General features: G+C 47.1%; 1 long non-coding RNA gene and 1 pseudogene across 1 annotated transcript; both read right to left on the bottom strand.

Moving 5' to 3' along the window:
* Window positions 1–1,864: 1,864 nt before the first annotated feature.
* Window positions 1,865–2,889, bottom strand: LOC124682921. The gene is made up of 2 exons (XR_006996498.1): window positions 2,389–2,889; window positions 1,865–2,148 (listed from the first exon to the last, which is right to left on the bottom strand). It is a non-coding gene; the product is annotated as an uncharacterized LOC124682921 (long non-coding RNA).
* A 966-nt stretch (window positions 2,890–3,855) lies between these two features.
* Window positions 3,856–5,033, bottom strand: LOC124654110 (annotated as a pseudogene).
* Window positions 5,034–6,099: the final 1,066 nt, after the last annotated feature.

The following is a 6,099-nucleotide window of genomic DNA, read 5'->3' as shown; positions in this document are numbered from 1 at the left end:
TCCCAGGAATATCCGGCCCAGATCCACCACGCGGCACCCCAGGAGTGGCCCAGTTCAAAATGCCATGCATACGTGCGCGAAGGAACGGCGCAACGTATGTCCCCACGCGATCAGGCGCTTGCAGCCTTGGACCGCTTTCCGGCCTGTCACCCGTATCCCTGGCAGCACTTTCCACGTCAGCGTCGTCCTCAACCTCCGGCCAAGGGGAGACCTCCCTCGCCGTGTTCGTCGCCACGCGGCGGCTCCCGCCCCAGCCGCTAGGAGGCCGGCGGCGCAGGGCATCTTCGCGTCGGCCGCGCGAGCGGCGGTCGCCACCGCTTCGCTCGCCACCACGGTCGCGGCGGTCACCTCGACGGTCGCGGTCATCACGGCGCTCGCGGTCACGACCTCTGTCATCGCCCCGGCGCTGCTCGCCAGAGCCGCCACGGTCCTCCTGGTCCTCGCTGGGGTCAAAACCACGGCCACGCCGCTGATCATCGCCGGCGCCGCCAGGGCCCCCTTCGTCACCGTCGCTCTCATCATCGGACGGCAGCATGTCTTCAGCGTGCACGAGCCGGATGTTGATCAGATACCTGAGCATGTTCTTCTTCAGAGGTATCAGGGCCTCGCCGGGGAGAACAAGGCCTTCATCTTCTTCCATACGGTCGTCCGGCTCCTCAATGAGCAGGTGCTTCTCCTTCGGGAAGACGCGCACGTCGTTCGTCCACGCCACCACTTGGAAGCGTCCCAAATCTTCGCGGTTACTTATATAAACTAGCAAATGAAGGCGCGGCGGCACGCCGCGCTGGATTGTGGTTATTGTTTTGTTGATTTTACTGTTTATCAAAGTCTGGCGTTACTTTTTTCTGTGGACGTGTTATTTGAGATAATAGTTTTATCGGTTGGGTTTGTCCGGTCTGCATGCGGTTTAGTGGTTAGTAGCTAGTCAGTGTGATATAATACGAAGGAAGCTTGTAGGCAGGTGCAATACAATAGAAGCTCTAATAGTAGGTCATACATAAGGACTGAAGGTAGTAGGTACAACATGAATATTTTGTATGATCTACTTGGTGTCGTTGGACACATAGATAGGTGGGAGCACTCAAAGCCGAAGACCACGGGCTTTTAGCAACCAAAATAGCGTGCACAGAAGAGGTTCTGTTTTACATAGCAGGTGATTGTCTTGAGATGCATGCTAGGCATAGACATAGAAATACTTAGAAGCGCTTAAAGCCCCAGAGGAGGGGCTTTTAACAACCAAAATGAAGCGCATATGGAAATCTTTTTGCTACATATTAGGTGGAGAGACGATCTGGAAATAACATGACTGACGTTAGGCATAAGTTTACTAACGACTGAGTTGTCTTAGTATAGGTAGGCACATGGCATTCTAGTCGTCTTCTGGAAACTGCAGCACTTTCTTTGACATGGGGCTACTGGTGCTGCCACCATTCTTGCACTTTGCTCTTCCAGATGAGTCGGAGGCAACCTGCGGTTATAAGGATATTTTACTTGTGAGCCAGGTGAAGAAGAATTTATTTTGTAAGAGTATACGGCAAATGAGAAAGAAGAAAAAAGGCAGTACATTGCGAGAAATTAAGGTTACCTTATGGGCTGCAGAACCTGATGATACAACTTTACTTGGTGTAAGATCTGTATACGGTGGTGGGGTTGATGCTTCTCCTGTGGCCTCAGTCTGCTCCGGGACTTCCGGCATATCATGAGCGACTGATGGTTATTTTGGCAGTGTGGTTAATTTTATATCTATATTGTAGTGGAAGTAAAATTTAAAGATAATGTGTGGCAAAATGATGAGTCTTCTGGCTATTTTAGATTTCTTTTCATTGGACTCAAAAAAATGGTGAATATTTTGCTGGCCAAACAATAGGGTAGAAAGCAATTCATAACGAAATTTGATACATGATACATTGACGGCAGGGGGCGTACATGGGGGCAGTAAATTTGCTAATTTTGTTGATATACTACATACCAAGTTCCACCTCCATATATAGATCCTACTTTAGCTATGCTCGTCTTCTCCATCAAATGATACATCTATTATTTCAGTGTTGCTTGTCTAAAGCTAGAATGCTTTATTTGGCGCCCACTCCATGGTGGAAGAAGTTGCAATAACACCGGCCGAGGCAGGATTCTTTTGCCGGGCTAGAACTGCATCAAGAAGTGATTTTTAGCCATGAGCAGAAGAAAAGAAAAAAAAGTATTGCAAGCTATGGGAATATAAATATGAGCTAGAAGCCAGAGGATAAGCATTTGAGATACTCTGCACCTCACTTTTTTTATTACCAAGATTTCTTATGTTGTGCATAGCTTACACCACATGAATAATGGAGTTCTGCGTGCAATAAGCAAAATAGTTTGAACATCTTGTGATAATACGTTCACATGTACCTATGAGCAGGCGTGGGAGCCATAAAATTTGAATACAACCCTGATTCAAGGCAAAGAAAAATGAAGCAGGAATGGGTGGATTGCCTTTTGATAGCACTATGTGGAACTTGTTATTTCTCAGTTGAATTTGCTCATGCATGAGCATGTGCCAGGCTGTGCATCTCTCCATACACTTCAATCTTGATTGGTAGCTGAAACAAGAAGACAAATGGAGTATGCGTGTAATGATGTGAAAAACAAAAGAATCAAAACAAACCCAACCATGTAAACTGACCAATGGGACAAATATTAGTTGGCTCACTTAGATCAAATACATCACAATATCCATGGAATCCTGAATAGTGCTTCGCGCCTGTGTATAGCGCTTCTACAGACAGTATGTCTGAAGCTTGTTTACATGCATTTCTCAGCAATAGGAAACTCTTTTTCAAATGCAATATAAGGAAGGAAACTGAATTATAAGTTGCATAGCTGAACAGAAATATGAAGCATCAAGTTGCTTTGAACATTCAAATAATCTCTAAATAACATTTTTGGTATGTAATTTCATCCTGTACCAATATACCAAAACTTCCCTGTTTCATCTGTAACTTCAATAATGACTCTCATTTCCTTAGGAGTAGCATTGGCTCACCCTCTTTTATTTCCCTGCAATATTGATTAGGGTGGAATTCTTATTACAGGGAGAAACCAGGTAAACCTGTCGGCAGCAAGTTCTATAGTAAGCAAAGAGTAGCACATACATTAATAATTAGAGATCTAACATAATTATTTCATCGTATGGATATTTTAAAGCATGCATGAGTGACGATGTAATGTGCTAACCTTTTAAATAGATTCACTTTGCAGTGTCACCTCCTTGCCTAAAATGAAACGCGAAGCCTGAATATTGTGTGGGTGCAGAGAACCAAACACTTGGCTGCACTGGTGTTTCATTTTTTTTCCACAATAATGTTCTACAATTATTATTTTCCATATCATTGAAAGTGTTGAATACATGACTGCTAGTTTTAATTTGTGTCTAAAAAAGGTATGTGTGTGAATACATATGTATATGAGCTTGGGAGTGAAAAAACGATGTGAAAGTTCAGCAGCTGCAGTTCTATTTAAAACTAAAGCAACAGAGACATTACTTCTATCAAAGATTGCATATCAACCAGAAGCATCACCACCACAAACGCCCAGCTGCAAGGGACTAACAGAAGAAAAGAACTTTGTAGAAAAGGGGAAGCACCAATGACTATGAGGATGTATTACCTGAAAATATGTAGGAAAGAATCAGTTCAAGATATTTCAGTTACTACGTTAAATAGTACAGACAAAACAAGGAACAAATTGATGAATTCTGGAATGCCACAATCTAGAGTCTTATCAAGGAGCATATGGAAGGATTCTGAAATGCATGAGTGAAATGAATCATGTCACCTTCGAATCGAGTATGGTAGGCTCTTCCGCAACATGGCAGGCTCTTCCGCAGGTTCCTCCACCTTAAAATTATCACAGGTCTGAGCTCCTGGTGATTACATGAATAACTAAGTTGCGTTTAGCAAGTGGTCAGTGATTACTACACATAAATAATTAAATAAACTGCAGCAGTGTGACTGCAACTGTATGTGATGAAATTTGTATAGTTCAACAGAAGCAAAGAAACAGAGAGATTGTGGCACGGTGTTTTCCTGAAGTAGGCACCGGGGGCGAAGCCGACGGTTTTCTTGCCGAGGTCGTAGACCACGCCGTAGATCTTGTGCTGCGTGTTCCCGAGGATGCTGAGTTGCTGACAGTATCCTCGTCCACATCACACGTGCGCCTGTGTGACCGGGAACATGATCCCGGACGCGTCCACGTCCAGGCCGGCGCAGCCCTGGAACACCAGCGAAACCATCGGGGCGTCACCACGATGAAGAGCGCCGACGCCTTCTTGAAACCGCACACCGCCATGCCTGCGGTGAACGCCGACGACAGCGGCGTAGGCGGTCGCCGGAAGCCGCGAGTCCACAATCGTGCCGCCCTTGGAAAAGAAGGAATCAGGGATGGACAAAGGCTTGTCGCCCACGCGGATGCCTGTCAGGCCGACGAAGTAGAACGTCGGCCCTTTGTCGGTCAGCATCGGTGTCAGCCTCGCTTTGGCCAGGCCGCGCTGGGGCCGAAACCCAGGTGCCCCGTCGTACTCGAGGACGAAGCAGGGAGGACTGGAGGAGTACGCGAACACGCCGTCGTACCGTACTGCGCCTGCACCGTCAGCGGCGTCTTCCCGCGGCCGCCTTCCCGAACCGTCTGTCGTTCTTCTCCCTGCATCCGAACCGGAACACCTTGATGGCGTCGTGGGCGATGGTGAGGGTGTCCTGGGCAAAGAAGCCGATGGTGTAGGAGCCGTCGCCGTACTGGATAGCGTAGAGGCAGTGCCCACCGATGCAGCCGCTTTCACCGAGGTCGTGGCGGACGCACGGCGCCGGATCAGCGCGACGCGGTTCTCGTCGGCGGCGAGGATCTCTGCGTGGGACGGCGGCTTCCCGTGAGCGTCCACCAGAGCAGAGCAGGGACCATGCCGGTGGAGGATCCTCGTCGTCGCTATCGCCGCAGCGCCGGGTATGTACTCTGGATAGGCCACTACATCCTTTCCGATCACCGGACGACGGCGGCTGCATCCCCTCCCACCACCGGCCACTGACGGCCTCCTCTCTTTCCGCCGGCAGCCACTCCCCATCTCGCCGATCACCGCCTCCTTTTCTCACTGTCGGCCACCACGAAATTTCTGAGAGTGGTTGCATGGATAGGGATTGCCCTTTTGTTACACGGATTGTGGTGGGGAAGAGGCAATTTGAGGGGCTGAGAGAGAGAAAGACACACGGATTTCCACAAACATCGTGACTCGACACTCGAGGAGAAGCGGCAAGCGTCTAGAGCCCACAACCGACCAGCGATACAGAAACCGAGGAACCGAGGCGCTGACAGACGCAATAAGCCAGCTACGTCCACACAAGGAAAACACTCACCACTGAAGCTTACCATGGGTAGCATATGTAACCAGATTTTTCCCAAAACGCTATACAGCCCCAAACCGCACACCGGAGAACCCTACGAAAATTAAGCCATCTAAAAACTATACGTGCCAGCCCATCATTAATCCCAAAAAAAATTTAAAATTAGGAGAAAAATCGAGTTGGTTCACCGTTTAGTATAGTATTATACAAGTAAAACGGTGATGCCTCGGCTCATGAAATGACCCTGTAGGGCGGAGCTCCCCTCGCGCACCCAGCGAACGATAGATAGCGCGAAACATATTTGACACTTCACGCGAATGAGAGTGTCGCACGCGTACTAGCACTTCTTAAACGGGCCAGCCTAGGGATTCCAGGATCCATGTTTTTTTCTGGTTTTAGGAAGGTTCACTGGGTTTATTTTGGTTTTACGGCTGGTTCTTCCGTTTGTCTCTTTTTTTAAATGTTTTTGTTTTTCTTTTCCTAGTTTCGCGATTTTTCTAAAATTTCTGAACATTTTCAAATTTTGAACTTTTAAAAATTTGAACATTCTTTGGATTTGAACTTTTTCCGAATCTGGACTTTATACAAATTTTGAACAATTTTCAGATTTGAACATTTTTTGGATTTGAACAATTTGCGAATCTAGTAATTTTGAACACTTTTCGGATTTGAACATTTTCAAAATTTGAACATTTTTGTTTTCAAAATCTGAAAGATTCTTGTAGCTTCC

Source organism: Lolium rigidum, chromosome 1 (genome assembly GCF_022539505.1).
Source record: "Lolium rigidum isolate FL_2022 chromosome 1, APGP_CSIRO_Lrig_0.1, whole genome shotgun sequence".
Taxonomy (NCBI): Eukaryota; Viridiplantae; Streptophyta; class Magnoliopsida; order Poales; family Poaceae; genus Lolium; species Lolium rigidum.
This window is presented reverse-complemented; position numbering and strand designations above follow the sequence as displayed.